This window comes from Rhinatrema bivittatum, chromosome 8 (genome assembly GCF_901001135.1).
Source record: "Rhinatrema bivittatum chromosome 8, aRhiBiv1.1, whole genome shotgun sequence".
Taxonomy (NCBI): Eukaryota; Metazoa; Chordata; class Amphibia; order Gymnophiona; family Rhinatrematidae; genus Rhinatrema; species Rhinatrema bivittatum.
Window position 1 is genome coordinate 66893585 of NC_042622.1, and position 17619 is coordinate 66911203.

Consider the following 17619-nt stretch of genomic DNA (forward strand, 5'->3'; position numbering starts at 1 on the left):
ACAGGGACCCTACTAGTGTTTATCCATGAATATAAGGAGAGAAACATATCAAGGCAGCTAGAAGCTACTTACCACACTCCACACAAAAAAAATATGTTCCAAGGGAAAATCTTTGCTCATATTAAATGCACTTCATCAATTGAAATCATATCTTGACCAGCTAAACCATTGTTAAGGGGCATCCGGACAACGTTTCAGAAACTGTCCAGAAACACACATTGCTATGTGCTGGGGAAATGTCAGGGATCTTTGCACCTTCCATTGTGCCTAATCTGCCATTTTCCCAAGATGACAATTCCCACAGGGATTTCCTCTGTCACGAACCTCCAAAAGATCCAAATGTCTTGCTCTGAATTACTGTCATTTGCAGTAAGTTGCCTCTTCATTTTTCTCATTGTACCAGATAGGTGCTTAGTGAGCTTGTCCAGTTAGTCAATTCTCTCTCTCTCTTCTTCAATCCTTTAGATTACAGCAGCAGGTGCATTAGTCTTCTAGAATGCCTTTGGAGACAGAAAAGAAATACCTCTCTCATATTTGAGAGTATTTCTGTTCTTACCATCCTCTGAGACAAGGTACTCTCCTCTTCAAGATGGGAGAGCATCTACCCTTCACATATTCCAGACAACTATCAGACTTTAGGGGGCTCTGCTCCCCTCTATTAGATCACGCCATTTCAGTGCATATCCAAGAGAGTATCCTAACTATGGAATTCACCAAATGCAGTCCCTAGACCAGAACAGTAACAACAGTGGGAATCCCAGAGGTCTCTACACTTGCCCTAATTCTGGCTTTGGCCCCTGCCCCTTTCCAGTGCAGCTAAACATGTGCTGTGAAGCAACATGAGTATTTTTGGCTACATTGGGGGAGGGGGGGCATGGGCAATTTTTAAATGGATAGGCTAATTGTGTTAATTATTATTAATTCAGTTAGATGACACTGAAAATTGTTCTCCTTGTTTTTGAATGAGTCCAAGACAAATATTCAAAACAGAAAGAGATTTAGAAATGGTGATCTCACCAGAAAAAAATGAAACTGTATCATTAATTAAATTAAAATTATCACACAGGACACAAGATATACTATAAATGTATCAACAGAGACTTCTGAGAATGGTAAAACTTGAAGACTGCAATTGTCATTAATACAAAGGCATTCCAAGGACTGTGATTCATGTGTTTTAGAATTGTTCTGTCATCAATAATTTTTAGGAGAAAAGTCTGTACAATATTAGTGAAATATTGGACAAATCTATCTACAGAAAGAAGGATAAAAGTCCCTTGCATCCGTAGTGAAAGATAAATGTTCCACAAAATTCTTGGATATTGCTCTCTTGTAGCTTAAAAGATTGCATTCTTCCATATCAAAGGACTTTACAGCTGTTCTTTGTGTTCCAGTAGATCAATGACTAAGGGTGCTTTTGTTATTTAAAAAGGAGATGCACTGTGCCAGGGGCAAGTCATCAGATTTTCCATCACTTTGGGAATTGTCAAACAGTTCATTTGGACATGGATCCCAGTAAACTTAATAGGTGTGTAGGTTTAATGTTTTGTGGGCCATGACTTTTGTGATGTGGGACATAGTCTCAGGGTCGCAGTGGGGTTGTAATTGGTCTTTAGGACTTTAAGGAGGTGGAGTGCCCGCTATACATCAGTGGGTTTTTGATTGCCAGAAGCTTCCTTGCTTATAAATCTTAAAACCTCTCACAGTAAGAAAAAGGGGTCTTATTCTTAGCACATGGATAATCCTTAGTGTCATGAGTTTAGCGCCAGTCTCAATCTATAAATAAGTTTCTATGCAAAAGACTGAATTCTAATGGTTTTAGCATAACTGTATCTTTGACAACCATGCGGGGATCTCCCCTTTTTAGCTCAAAACAAAACCTGGAACTGGACTTTTATCTCCTTGTGGCAACTCTTGTAATGTTCTACATCTGTTCCCCAAAAGCCTTGCATCATTCCAGTCCTTGATAGTAACTCCAAAACAAGCCACAATTTAATTCCCTAAATTCCTTTTATTCATTAACAGCGTACATTCCACCAAGGCAGTAACAGTTTGAAAAAGGTATTTAGCGAGGCTTAATACAGCTCAATCTCTGAATTTCCAACCAGTTTCACATATAAGGAGAAAAGAACAACTCCTAGCCCTTCTAATCCTGGGCTGGTTTACACAGATTAAAAGGATTCCATTCCGGAGTTTCCAAGTGATTGGCTATAGTAACCCTTTCAGTCTACTTTCAGTATACAGCTTGCAGCACACCTTACAGACAATGACAGAGCACATTTCAAATTCAAATGTTCAGGGCTTTTTAAACACCATAGTTTCCCCAAATGTATACAGGAACAGAACTTTTAATGCATGGCTCCAAAATACTGAACTTCTAGTACATGTGTGAGTGTGGCACTCTAGGGGTTGCAACCACAAATTAGCCAATTAACACACTTGCAAGCAACCCCAGCACCAGTTAAGATAACTTCAGCCTAATATGTCTGGGTGTATATAGCTCAGCCTTCCTGCTGCCCCTAATATTGAGCTTGTCTCTCACCTAAACTATGTTCTAGCCAATACATTTAAATTTAAAGTACAGCAAGCATTCCTCTCCTTGTTTCATCTTTTTTCCTTTTAGAGCTGTTACACTTTGGCTTTCTCAGGAGTTGTGCTATAACAGAGCTAGCATGCCACAGTGGCTTCTATTACATTGATGCAAAGTTTAACCATCTGCTGCCTCCTAAAATATTCCTCAGATCCCCAAGAAAATAGCCACAGTTTCCATGCTGTTTCTGGGCAAGAGACTTAGCTTAGAAATGGGAATGTCCATCTTATTCCGTCGCCTCCTCATCAGCACTGTACTCCATTGTTAGCCAGGTGCCCATCTTTGTCTCTCTCTATCTCCTGTATCCATGGGTTTGTAGTCCTGCTAGAGCAGCACAATTAACCCCAGCTTCAAGCTGTTTCTGCCTTTTTGTGCAGAGATCAATACTACTATCACAATATCATCACATTATTTAATCTATTGCCTCTCAATTTCCAATATTATCAGTTAAGTGCTACTTAGAGTGTTTGTTGTTGTCTTCGAAGACTTCTATATACATAAGATGCCTTTTAATGAAGCATTTATAATTGAAGACTGTTTTGTTTGTGTATATTATAAAATTTAAATTGATTGTTTATAAACTATACAATGACTATATGCAGTAGTTCTCAACCCAATCCTCAGGACACTTCTAGCCTATCAGATTTTCAGGATATCTAAAATGAATATATGCATGAGATAAATTAGCATGTACTACCTCCATTCTATGGAAATCTATCTCATAAATATTCTTTGTGGATATCCTGAAAATCTGATAAGGTTAGGTATGTCCCGAGGACTGGGTTGAGAAACCCTGGACTACAGTATTAACATTGTCTCATAGAAAAAAAAACAGCGAGCACGGTTCCACTAATTCCATGTAAGGCCATTCTGAGGTTTGCTAAGATCAGAACTCAGAGACTTGCTCTCAGATGTCCTTCAGCAGTAGGCTGTGCACTCACACAAACTTAAAACAATGGAAAGAGTCATTTTTTACTGAGGCTCTTTTAGGACAAGCTAAGGACATTCTGAAAACAATGTGTTAAACTGCTGTTCCAATTTTTGCACAGCAAGGAGTGTTACATTTATTTTCAAATCTTAAAAGGAGTTTCTACAAGCTTTGCAATGGTGTGCTGTGTACACATCTCATTCTGTTCTCCTTTCAACCAATATGTTATTCATGCAGCACAAGATGGGTTCTGGTAATAACAATCCTATCAAAAGCCTATATTCCCTGCAAGAAAACTATAACAGGTTTTATTAAGGGGGAAAAATGGCACAATTCAACATTTCATTGATAATTCATGGATATTCATGAAGTCTGGCAGGAACAGATAGCTGCAGTTTGTGTAAGGTGTGGAGTCATGAAGGGGGAACAGGTGCATGAGATGTGAAGGTCCATTTTTTGTTCAGGATAATGAAACAGGGCAGCTTGTGTAATGAGAAGAATATAGTGTAAGAAGGTATGTACATTACAACAGAGCTGCAATTCCATATGTTACCTGCATACCCATAAGAAAGAGTGCTGGGAAAGAATTCATTTTGCTTCAAAGAATAAGAACAGAATTAAAGGAAAACAGTAAGTCACAGCTTTCCTATGGCAGACATTTTTTGAAGAAAAACACAAAACAAAATGCACACACAAACAGCCTAATCTTATTTTGGAAAGTAGTAAGTGCCAATTAAAGTAAAAAAGGGCAATAACAAACCTCCCTGCAAAGCTTGCAGTCCAGCGGGTACAAAGCTTGCTTATTTTCAAAGGGAAACTCTATGCAGAGTTTCCCTTTGAAAATTTAACAACACATGGAATGCTGGTGTAATGTCCCCATGTACGTTGCATTTGCATTGAAATAGGCACAAAGTATGCTCCAGAAATTATATGTAGAAATTTGATTATGCAATCTTTGCATATATTTTTCTTCCCTGACCTAACTCCACCCCTTTTTTGGCCAGGTAAAAGTCTGCATGATCTGAGCATGAGCATACTTTTATCTCCATGGGGGAGAGGGGCAATAATCATTTTATGTTTTTAGGAGAGAAAATGTGGGTTTACCAAAATAAAAACTTCTTCGCATTAATTCAGTTATTTATTGTTTTTGAATACCACCACATCAAACTAAACAATATAGGTTCAGCACATGTACAGTATGGAGAATACAAAAGTATGGTAACAAATAATACAGTAATGGTAATACAAGCAGCATAGATCAATATGATACTGGTGAAGCAATTTATGGCAAAGAATAGATCAGTATAGTAATGGTAATACAAAAAAAAAGGTAGAGGGATTGCATTGGACAGGTTGAAAAGAGGTTGGGGAGGTTTCATAGGTAGTTTCAATGTTTGGAATAATTGCATAGTTTCAGCTCATTCTGTAGTTTTGGGTTAGGATTAGTCCAGGACAGGTTCTAGGTAGACCTCTGAAAATTACAAATCCTTGAATCTATGGTTTCTGCCTGTGAGGTCCCTTCTCTCCCTTAGATATCCCAAGGAGTCATTCTTCATAGAATGATTAGTGTGTACTTTATTGTTTTAGGAACTTGTCAGTTACAGCAAGTATGATAGAGAGTTGGAATTGCAAAAGCACAGCAAAAAGAAGAGAAAAAAATGAAATCTTATCAGTGTTACACATTATAGGGTAGATTTTCAAAGGGTTAAGCGTGTAATATATGCACGTAACCCTTTAAAACCTACCCCTGCGCGCGCAGAGCCTATTTTGCATAGGCTCGGCAGCGCGCGCAGAGCCTATTTTGCATAGGCTCGGCAGCGCGCGCAAGCCCCAGGACGTGCGTATGTCTGGCGCTTTGAAAAAGGGGTGGTCCGGGGGCGGGGCTGGGTGCAGGAGTGGTCCGGGGTGGTCCTGAGTCCTCCGGCACACCAGCTATGCCGGGGCTTGGCATGCCGGCAGCCGGCCAGCAGGCGTAACTCCTGCAATAAAGGTAGGGGGGGATTTAGATAGGGCAGGGGGGTGGGTTAAATAGGGGAAGGGAGGGGAAGGTGGGGAGGGAGAGAAAGGAAAGTTCCCTGGAGCGGCCTCGGAGGGAACGGGGAAAGCTATCGGGCCTCCCCTAGGGATCGGCGCGTGCAAGGTGCACAAGTTTACACCCCCCCTTGCGTGCACTGACCCCAGATTTTATAACATGCGCGCAGCAGCACGCGCATGTTATAAAATTGGGTGTACATTTGTGCATGCCGGGTAGCATGCACAAATGTACCCCATGTGCGTAAGATTAAAAATCTGGCCCTATGTATGAGATAAATCAATTTACATATTGTTTGCTGATTATTCTAAGTTTCCATACATGGTAAAAAGCTAACATATTGGCTAAACTCATATTTGGTGACATCACTACATTGATCTGATATTGATTGGAAATAGGTATAATCATCTTAGAATTAGCTAGTCTATAGTAGCATCCAGGAGATGAAAGCTGAGAGAAGCCAAACCATTATTATTATTTATTTAACTTGATATAGTGCAATTCCATATAAACAATCAAAACAATAAAAAACATTATTCATAATCATAATAACACATAATATATAAACCCTTTCTAATAAAATCTCAAAACAATACACAATACAAATCTTAACAAAAAAACTATGATACATAAAATAAACCCAATAAAGCATTAGTAAGAAATTAATCTAAATTAAAAACCTGCTAAAAAAAAAAAAACAAACAAACAAGCTTTAAGAGTCTTACAAAATTTTAAATAACATTTCTCAATCTGGAGAAATTGCTGGAAATTCTTAATACACTGCTGGAGATTCCAAAGAGTAGGTGCAATAAAACTAAATCTGTTCTTAGTGTATGTTCCAGTTTAATTCTCACAGAAGAAGTAACTAGTCTAGCAATAACATAAAATAAAGATATTTTTAAATTGTTACTGCTGCACAACCATGTCTATATTTCAAGTTTCTTTTCAATGACTTAAAGATAAAATAATTCATTGCTTCATGTTTCTCATGTCCTTATCACTACCAGCAGACTCGCACCTGTCTGCTCATGTCTCCAGTTTTTGAAGGTCACATAATAGACTGGAGTTTCCCTCTGGTCCTTGTGAGGCGTGGAGCATTTTGGTTGAAAAACAGATATTTGCTGCTGTACTGGGAAGGGAGTGAGGGCGCACGCAACTAACAGAGCAGTAAGCAACAAAATAAGAAAAAAAAAGGTAAGGGAAAAGGTTTAGGGGGTGGGGAGGAGAGGAGAGCGGAAGGGTAAGGGAGGTTAGGTAGGGGTGTAGAGAAATTCTCTCCCAGTCCGCTCCTTATTTGGAGCGGACTGGGAGGGAACTGGGGAAGGCCGGGATGCATCGTTGCGCAAAGTTAGCATAAATGCTCCCTCCCTCGTGCGCGCTGCATGCACATGCAGATTATAAAATCTGGTGCGCATGTGTACACGGCCCGCCGATTTTATAACATGTGCACACTGGCGCACGCATGTTATAAAATCAGCGTGTCCATGTGTGCGCGCCTGGAAGTGTGCGCACATGGATGCTTGTGTGCTTGTATTAAATCTACACCTAAATGTACTATTATGTTTTATTATTTTAATTAGTTCTTAATGATTGTTATTCATATTTGCTTTTTCCTATTTGTGTTTTTTTTTATCACGCATTGGGGTAGATTTTCAAACCAGCGCACGGGCGTACATGTGCACGAGCTACCCGGCGCGCGCACATGTACGCCTGATTTTATAACTTGCGCACGCAAGTTATAAAATCAGGGATCAGCGCGTGCAAGGGGGTGCACACTAGTGCACCTTGCGCATGCCGATGCTTGCGGGCTTCCCCCGTTCCTTCCCCTAACCTAACCTTTCCACCCCTTCCCCTAACCTTTCCCCCCCAGCCCTACTCTAACCCCCCCCCCCAAATTCTTATCAAACCTTTTGTGTCTGCCTGCAGGCAGGCGCAGGTTGTGCACGCTGGCAGCCTGCCGGCACACGATCCTCCAACACAGCAGCAAATGGCCGGTGTGTCGAAGGCCTCTGGCCCCGCCCATGGACCACCCTTCCCTGCTCAAGCCCCGCCCCTAGACCACCCCTTTTTGCAAACCCCGTGACTTATACTCTTCCAGGGGCTTTATGCCCGGCACGCGTAACCTATTGAAAATCCAGCCCATTGTATTTATGCTCTTATATATTGCATATTATATATTTCTTTTAACATCTTGTAAACCATTGTGATGGCTTCACTGAATGATGGTATACAAAACCAGTAAATAAATAAATAAAATAAAGAATGAATAAAAGCATTTTAACCATAAATCTGACGGAAAAACAGTGATTTATTTTCTTTCTAAAAGTCGTATTTTGGTCTCCTCATGAAGATTTTTTCCAAGTTCCATAAAATTGGACTTACAATAGAAATCCCACAGATTCTTTTATCCTGTAATCTAAAAAGTTTAAAGGAAGGAACCATAATCAGTTTTTGAGTAGCAGAGAGCAATAGTCTAGGGGCAATATAAGGAGCAACCATTGTTGAAAGACCATTAGTTATATCTGCATATAGAAATCAGGTGGCCTCCACTAGATAGCCTTAGTTCCCAACCATTGGGCATTCCATTCTATACAGCACCTCCCCAAGAGGATGACTGGCAGAGAGAGCCCCTGAGGCACAAGGGAGGGGGAGCAGGTCCAGGTTAGAGTGTGGCAGTACAGGTTTGATTTTGAAGGAGAAAGAACTCTCTCAGTATGCTCTCCAACAGGCTGTTACAGTAAAAGTCATGGGAGAGAAGGCGAGCGCCCGCTCTCCTGTGCGTAAAATTTAGTATTCAAATGAGGGCTCGCAGTAAAAAGAGGCGCTAGGGATACTAGCACTTCCCTAGTGCCTCTTTTTTGACAGGAGCAGCGGCTGTCAGCGAGTTTGACAGCCGATGCTCAATTTTGCCAGCGTCAGTTCTCAAACCCACTGACAGCCACGGGTTCGGAAACTGGACGCCGGCAAAATTGAGCGTCCGGTTTTCAACCTGCGAGCTGATTTTAAAATTTTTTTTTAATTGTTTTTTACTTTTGGGACCTCCGACTTAATATCGCTATGATATTAAGTCAGCGGGTGTACAGAAAAGCAGTTTTTACTGCTTTTCTGTACACTTTCCCGGTGCCGGCAGAAATTAACGCCTACCTTTGGGTAGGCTCTAATTTCTGAAAGTAAAATGTGCAGCTTGGCTGCACATTTTACTTACTGAATCGCGCGGGAATAACTAATAGGGCCATCAACATGAATTTGCATGTTGCAGGCGCTATTAGTTTCGGGGGGGTGGCCGCGTGTTTTCAACGCGCTATTACCCCTTACTGAATAAGGGGTAAAGCTAGCATGTCGAAAACGCGGGTCCAAACGTAGGTTAACAGTGCACTCTGCCGGAGCGCACTGTACTGTATCAGCCTGTTGCAAGTTAGGCAGCAGCTTAGCATAGAAATGGATAAACACTGCCCCACTGTTTTTTCTGGTTTTTACAGTTTTGAACTATACCATTCTTGGCAGCCTATATCTCCTGCTCAGGGTGGTCAGGAAGGGCTGAGTACCTTTTCGCTCAGACCAACAGGAGGTTATAGCAAAGAGTAAAGAGAAGAATGTATTTTCTAGTTTGTGGGGTTTTTTTTCACTGTTGCTGAGGAAAGGAAGTATTTTCTGTCACCCTTCCTTACTCGGAATGGTATAACTTCTAAGAACTGTTATCCAGTAGAAGCCTTTCCTTCAGCAAGGCCTGTAGTTATCTTTCTAAGAGGAGTAAAAGGGAAAGAAGAGGAAAAACACATCTGGAGACATCCCCCCTTCCCCAGAGTTTCCACCCCTAGGACACAGGACAATGGCCAATGTGGAGTTCAAGAGTACCCTTGAACCGTAGGGTACTGGGGAAGGGGATACGGTCATGGTTAGGACAGTTATAATTCTACCCCATGGAGGATAAACAAGTTCCAAATTCCCTGTCCAGAGGGACACAGATGTAGAGACACTAAGGATCAGTATCCCTGAGGTGGGTGCTCATAGGCTTTTAGTCTCAGTGAAACACTTTTAACATGTCACACAAGAAGTCATTATTCCTATTCTAAGTTTTGATTTTTCATAAGCAGGCTTTATAATTGCTAACAAGTATAACATGACATTTGTGCTATAATGTTGTAGTTCTTTGTTTAGATAGACATAAGCTAGATAAAGATGATAAGTTAGAAGGTTATAGAACATTTTGAACTGATATGAGGTTATTTCACATTCCATCTAAAACCAGAGACAAGGTCAGTTTATATTCCATCTAAGATTATAGAAACATATCTAGTACTAGAACAAGGATGAGGCCAATTGACATTCCATATAGGATTATATAAAATATTCTTGGCAAATTCCAAGAAAACATTTACATGTGAAATGAGAATTAAATTACCATATGGCCATTCAGATTATTTGTTTATAATAGAAAGCCAATCATAGAAATTTTGACAATTATGTAACCTAGTTTAGGGTTTGGAAATATACAACTGAAATTCTGTATAATGCTGTGTTACAATCAAATCATTTGAGAGGGAATTTATGCTAGTGTCTTGCATGGCACTTTGCCTTTCCATAAGGCCTTATTATTTTATAGCATTTAATAAAAGCTTTTCTCTACAGCTAGTGGCTTTAAGCATTCTTATTTTCAGAGAACTACAACACTCCTGTAGAGCCAAGGAACCTGGATATATCTGGACACTTTATTTTTTGCCTCTATTAATTTTTTTGAGAATAATCACAGTAAACTTTAATTTGTACACCCATTCAGCGAGTTCAGTTCAGCCTGGTTTGTAAGTGTGCTTTTCCCAGAGAGCTATGATAACACACCCACAAAAGAGGTCAACTATGCCCTGGGCCTAGAAAGTTATCTTTCCCTCTAATAGAAAAGACCCACCCCTTGGGACAAGAAGAAGGAAAAAGAGACTGAGGAGTTAGCCCCAAGACAGACATTATTTTATGCCCCTTTAGGACACATGCTATCAACGAAAAGAGGGTTACATGCATAAACAGCTTTATATATAAAAGATAATACTTTAAACTTGATTCTCGATCAAGGGTCCCATCAAGCCCATTATCCTGTTTCCAACAGTGGCCAATCCAAGTCACAAGTACCTGGCAAATACCTAAACATTAGATAAAAATTGCCGTCATAGCAGTTTATGGATTTTCCTCTAGAAACTTATCCAAACCTTTTTTAAACCCAATTTCACTAACTGCTGTAACTACATCCTCTGGCAGTGAATTCCAGAACTTAACTATGCACTTAGTGAAAAAGAATTTTCTTTGATTTGTTTTAAATGAGCTACTTGCTAACTTCATGGAGTGCCGCTAGTCCTTCTATTATCTGAGAGAGTAAATAACCGATTTACATTAACTTGTTCAAGTCCTTTCATGATTTTGTAGACTTCTATCATATCCCCCCCTCAGTCATATCTTCTCCAAACTGAACAGCCCTAACTTCTTTAGCCTTTCCTCATAGGGCAGCCGTTCCATGTCCCTTATCATTTTGGTTGCCCTTCTCTGCAACCAATGGAGGTCTCTCAAGACAGGCGTTATATGCTCCCTTCTCTTTCTGAGATCCTTTTGTATTTTTTGAATGCTAATCTTTTTGCCCTTAACTTGTCAGTTGCCTCTTTTGAAAACCACACTGGTCTCCTTTTCCTTTTTAGTTATTTTCTTACAATAAATAAGCTTCAATTTTATAACAATATCTATCAACCAATTCCATGTCTTCAGGGGTACTGTGTCAGGCTAGTTTTTCTCCAGTTATTATTATTATTAAATATATTTATATACCGCCTCCCCAGACTTTATAAGATCACCCAGTGCGGTGTACAACATTAAAAATCTAACCTACTGGCTCTGTATTTTCCAAGACTGTGAATCTTGGAATGTCTATAGGTGACAAATGAATGGAAAGGTGTAGGATGAGAGAGGACTTGGATAGATAGGTCCCAGGTGGAAGCTGGACAGCAAAGAGTTGAGCATGAGGCCATGCATGGTGGCTCCCTGAAGAGAGCTGGATGGGAAGGATTAAGGAAGATATGCTTATTCCTGCCTGTGCAGCCTATCTCATTTGACAAGAATAATTCAGGCACCAAGGGAGAGGGGTGCTGGAGCTGCACACAGCTAGTGGTTTCCCTTTATAACTGCCCCTGAACACTTTGAAGCAGCGGAGTGACACAATCATGATATCCTACACCTGTTATCATTCTGGCTGCAGCGTTTTGAACCAATTGTAGAATTCTTAATTACTTATTAGGTAAACCTAAATAAAGGGAATTACAATAATCAAATTTAGACAACTTCAAGGCTTATTTATTTTAAAAATTTATTAACTGCCTATCAAAGTTTCTAGGCAGTTTCCAATTAAAACATCCACAATTGCAAAACATTAAATAGTTGAAAACAATACATACACTAAGAACAAACACAGGACCAAAAGTTTAATAAACCATTGCACACTAGACCATTCCTATACTGCTTGCAAAACTGAATGAAAATTGTTTGATGACAAATAGAATTTGAGAGGTCTCATTAACTTAAATTTAAAGAAACCTGATTTTGCAACTTTTTAACTTTGCGATTTAAAGTGATCTGTGAGTCAATAAAGTCCCCCAAATTGTGTGCTTCTTTAAAAAAAGGGATATTTATATTCTCATAAACTAATTATGCTGTATTATTAGGCAGCCCATCCTTACCTATCCATAATATCACAGTGTTTTCTCCAGTTTAACACTAACCTATTTGAAATCATCCAATTATTTGACTGGTTAGAGCCACTCTCAGGATTTTGGTTTCTTTGCAGGTAGGTGCAAAGATATCTAGAAGATGATGACAGAAACAAGAAATTGACCCATGCAGTCTGCCCACTTACTCTTGTCCATACTGCTAAGGATATATCCCTGCTGCCAGTCCATACAGCCTGATTGCATATAAGATAAAGATGATATCATTCCTTTTGCAAGACATTTTTTGTCATCTTTCTCTTTTATACTTTACCATGTCAGGTAGTTAAGCATAAGCATATGAGATCCCTTATTTAATTCACACCCAGTGTTCCTCCATATCCAGCCACAAAAGTAAAAACATAATCCAAACAGCCATCACACTAGTGTGACTGCTGTTCAAACATTAAGAACATAAGAACATAAGAAAATGCCATACTGGGTCAGACCAAGGGTCCATCAAGCCCAGCATCCTGTTTCCAACAGTGGCCAATCCAGGCCATAAGAACCTGGCAAGTACCCAAAAACTAAGTCTATTCCATGTAACCATTGCTAATGGCAGTGGCTATTCTCTAAGGGGAGGATTTTAAGAGCCCTGCTCGCCTAAATCCGCCCAAATCCGGGCGGATTTAGGCGAGCAGGGCCCTGCGCGCCGGTAAGCCTATTTTACATAGGCCTACCGGCGCGCGCAGAGCCCCGGGACTCGCGTAAGTCCCGGGGTTTTCGGAGGGGGCGTGTCGGGGGCGGGCCCGAACCGCGCAGCGTTTTCGGGGCGTGTCGGGAGCGTTCCGGGGGTGGGCCCGGGGCGTGGCTACGGCCCGGGGCGGCCTGGGGGCGTGGCCGCGCCCTCCGGACCCGCCCCCAGATCGCGTCCCGGCGCGCTAGTGGCCCGCTGGCGCGCGGGGATTTACTTCTCCCTCCGGGAGGCGTAAATGACCCAACAAAGGTAAGGGGGGGGGGTTTAGACAGGGCCGGGCGGGTGGGTTAGGTAGGGGAAGGGAGGGGAAGGTGAGGGGAGGGCAAAAGAAAGTTCCCTCCGAGGCTGCTCCGATTTCGGAGCTGCCTCAGAGGGAACGGGGGTAGGCTGCGCGGCTCGGCGTGCGCCGACTATACGAAATCGATAGCCTTGCGCGCGCCGATCCCAGATTTGCGCGGCTACGCGCGTATCTACTGAAATCCAGCGTACTTTTCTTGGCGCCTGGAGCGCCAACAAAAGTACGCCTATTCGCGGTTTTTGAAAATCTACCCCTAAGTGAACTTAATAGCAGGTAATGGACTTCTCCTCCAAGAACTTATCCAATCCTTTTTTAAACACAGCTATATTAACTGCACTAACCACATCCTCCGGCAACAAATTCCATAGTCTAATTGTGCGTTGAGTAAAAAAGAACTTTCTCCGATTAGTTTTAAATGTGCCACATGCTAACTTCATGGAGTGCCCCCTAGTCTTTCTACTATCCGAAAGAGTAAATAACCGATTCACATCTACCCGTTCTAGACCTCTCATGATTTTAAACACCTCTATCATATCCCCCCTCAGTCGTCTCTTCTCCAAGCTGAAAAGTCCTAACCTCTTTAGTCTTTCCTCATAGGGGAGTTGTTCCATTCACCTTATCATTTTGGTAGCCCTTCTCTGTACCTTCTCCATTGCAATTATATCTTTTTTGAGATGCGGCGACCAGAATTGTACACAGTATTCAAGGTGCGGTCTCACCATGGAGCGATACAGAGGCATTATGACATTTTCCGTTTTATTCACCATTCCTTTTCTAATAATTCCCAACATTCTGTTTGCTTTTTTGACTGCCGCAGCACACTGTACCGACAATTTCAATGTGTTATCCACTATGACACCTAGATCTCTTTCTTGGGTTGTAGCACCTAATATGGAACCCAACATTGTTTAATTATAGCATGGGTTATTTTTCCCTATATGCATCACCTTGCACTTATCCACATTAAATTTCATCTGCCATTTGGATGCCCAATTTTCCAGTCTCACAAGGTCTTCCTGCAATTTATCACAATCTGCTTGTGATTTAATTACTCTGAACAATTTTGTGTCATCTGCAAATTTGATTATCTCACTTGTATTTCTTTCCAGATCATTTATAAATATATTGAAAAGTAAGGGTCCCAATACAGATCCCTGAGGCACTCCACTATTCACTCCCTTCCACTGCCCATTTAATCCTACTCTCTGTTTCCTGTCTTTTAGCCAGTTTGCAATCCACGAAAGGACATCGCCACCTATCCCATGACTTTTCACTTTTCCTAGAAGCCTCTCATGAGGAACTTTGGCAAACGCCTTCTGAAAATCCAAGTATACTACATCTACCGGTTCACCTTTATCCACATGTTTATTAACTCCTTCAAAAAAGTGAAGCAGATTTGTGAGGCAAGACTTGCCCTGGGTAAAGCCATGCTGACTTTGTTCCATTAAACCATATCTTTCTATATGTTCTGTGATTTTGATGTTTAGAACACTTTCCACTATTTTTCCTGGCACTGAAGTCAGGCTAACCGGTCTGTAGTTTCCCGGATCGCCCCTGGAGCCCTTTTTAAATATTGGGGTTACATTTGCTATCCTCCAGTCTTCAGGTACAATGGATGATTTTAATGATAAGTTACAAATTTTTACTAATAGGTCTGAAATTTCATTTTTTAGTTCCTTCAGAACTCTGGGGTGTATACCATCCGGTCCAGGTGATTTACTACTCTTCAGTTTGTCAATCAGGCCTACCACATCTTCTAGGTTCACCGTGATTTGATTCAGTCCATCTGAATCATTACCCATGAAAACCTTCTCCATTACGGGTACCACCCCAACATCCTCTTCAGTAAACACCGAAGCAAAGAAATCATTTAATCTTTCCACGATGGCCTTATCTTCTCTAAGTGCCCCTTTAACCACTCAATCATCTAACGGTCCAACTGACTCCCTCACAGGCTTTCTGCTTCGGATTAGGCCCTTCCAGGTCCCTGTGAACTTCTGGATGGTACCCTGCCACCATCAACCTCCTGCTCTGACTAAGCCGGTCTCTATGGAGTTGTAACTTTATTTACATAATTGAAAATTTAATAACCATCGATAATCATGTAGTAGTCAGGACCCTGCTCTTTTTTCTTGCTTCCTACATTCCTGCATCTGCTCTGCAGAGCATCTTTAGCTAAAATCCCATTCTCATGGTGACTTCATATATTTCAAATTCATGCCAACCGACTTCCAGTCTGTTGTTGAACTCACCAAACAAGACTACTATTGTCCATCTAACATTTTTACCTTCAACCCCTCCTGTTTCTTTGCCACACTTGCCTCCTACCCTACTTCAATGTCTAACCAGATTTTGGCTGACATTTTCTGGTCAAGGTTCATGTTGAATTCTCCACCAGGCCACTTTCACCTCCCCCTCCCCAACTTCATTCACTTCCCCTTCCTCTAGCCCCTGCCATATTTTATTCCTTTTCTGAAATTAGAGGAGGAAACTGCTTATCTTCTGTCCTCCTCCATGCTCACAACTTATTCTTCTGTGCCCATTTCCACCCAGCTATGCAACCCAGTCATCCAACTTTAGACTTACCAGTCCAAAAGGGCTGATCAAAGTGGCTTACAAGTCAACCAATACAATTCACAAATAAGTCCCATCAGTTGTCTCCCCCATCTGTCTCAACCTCTATTGATCACTTGCCACTGCGACTGTCCCCTCTTCCTTTAAATACTACTTCTCAAAAAACTTTCATTGGACCCTAGCTGCCCTGTCATCCCATCTCCATCCTCTGTTTCAAATTAATTCACCTCCATTGACTTGAATTTCTTTGATCTCAGTCATACTTAATCCACTCCAATCTGGCGTTCGCTCTCTTCATTCCATATATACAGTCCTTGCCAAACTCTCCAGTATCCTCTCCTTGGCCAGGGCCAAGGGCCTTTATTCAATCCTCTTCAACCTATCTGCTGCTTTCAATACAGTTAACCACCATTTACTCTTTGACACTCTGCTCTCATTTGGATTTCAGGACTCCATTGTATTGGTTTTCTTCTTATCTCTCCTTTTGTATTTTTAGTGCATCCTTTGGTGGATCCTATTTCACTTCTGTCCTTCTATTAGTTGATGTGTCTCAGGACCCTGTCCTGTTCCTCTTCTCTTTTCTCTCTACACTTGTTCTCTTGGAGTTCTGATCTCCAGCTTCGTTTTTCAGTACCATCTTTATGCTAATGACTCCCAGATCTACTTCTCCACAGCAGAAATTTAATCAGGAATCTAGCCCCAAATCTCAGTCTGCTTATCTGAAATTACTTCCAGGATAACCCACTGCCACCTTAAACCTAACATGGCTTAGACAGAGTTTATTGTCTTTTCCCCCCAAACCACTATATCTCTTCCCTGTTTTTCTATTTATGTAGTTAAAACTACCTTTTAAGAGCCTTACAAACATGAGCCTTACAGCTGGCCACTAGATGTTGCTGTTGCACAATGACAGGGAGTCTTGCCCTCACAGGGGCTGTAAACATTGCTTCTGAGGACCTCCTTCCCATGCTGACCCAGATCCTCCACATGGTAGTGAACTGCTACTGAGACACTGGTCCAGTCCTTGGTTCTTTATTTTTATTTATTTAATACCAGCAAGATGTTACTGTGAATACATTATAAACACAATTGAAATGATCTTCCTTTCCTGGTGAGTCACTATTGAGTGGAATTCTTGTTACTTTTAATTATGAATAATGGCAGAATTCTGATATTTAAGAGTGATATCATTAATGTCTATAAAGGTAATTGATGTGGTTAGGAGGGTAACTTCTTTGCTGGATTATTGCCCCAGTAAGGGGAGCAATATTGCAAGGGCATGTCCTACAAATATGCAACTAAAGCAAGAGCTACCAAATCATTCTTCATTTAAGACAGAATCTGAGAAGATTTGAGGGAGAGGAGCAGCTCAAACAAATGGGGAAAAGTGTCAAGTCCCATCAGTGTTGCTGAGGTAAATCTAAGATCAAGAGGATTTAGTCCATAGTCTTATAACAAGAAAGGTGTATTTCAGCCGTCAGCACAGTTAACACTCAGTTATAGGCGTGCACAGCTCTGCCCATTGCTCATTATGAGAATGTCATATCACAAAGCTGCCAGGAAACGAGCAGAACATAAAAAATATAGGATGTCCATGGCACTTTTTCAATAATAATTTCAGGACAAATTTATTCATAGTTTATTTCTAAAGCTTGTTCTTCTCAGAAAAAAATGTCATATGCTGCAGAATTATATTGAGCAGATGATCTCATGCAGAGTAAACAAAGGTTGATGTGTTATTTAGCTGCCTATACAGTAAACCA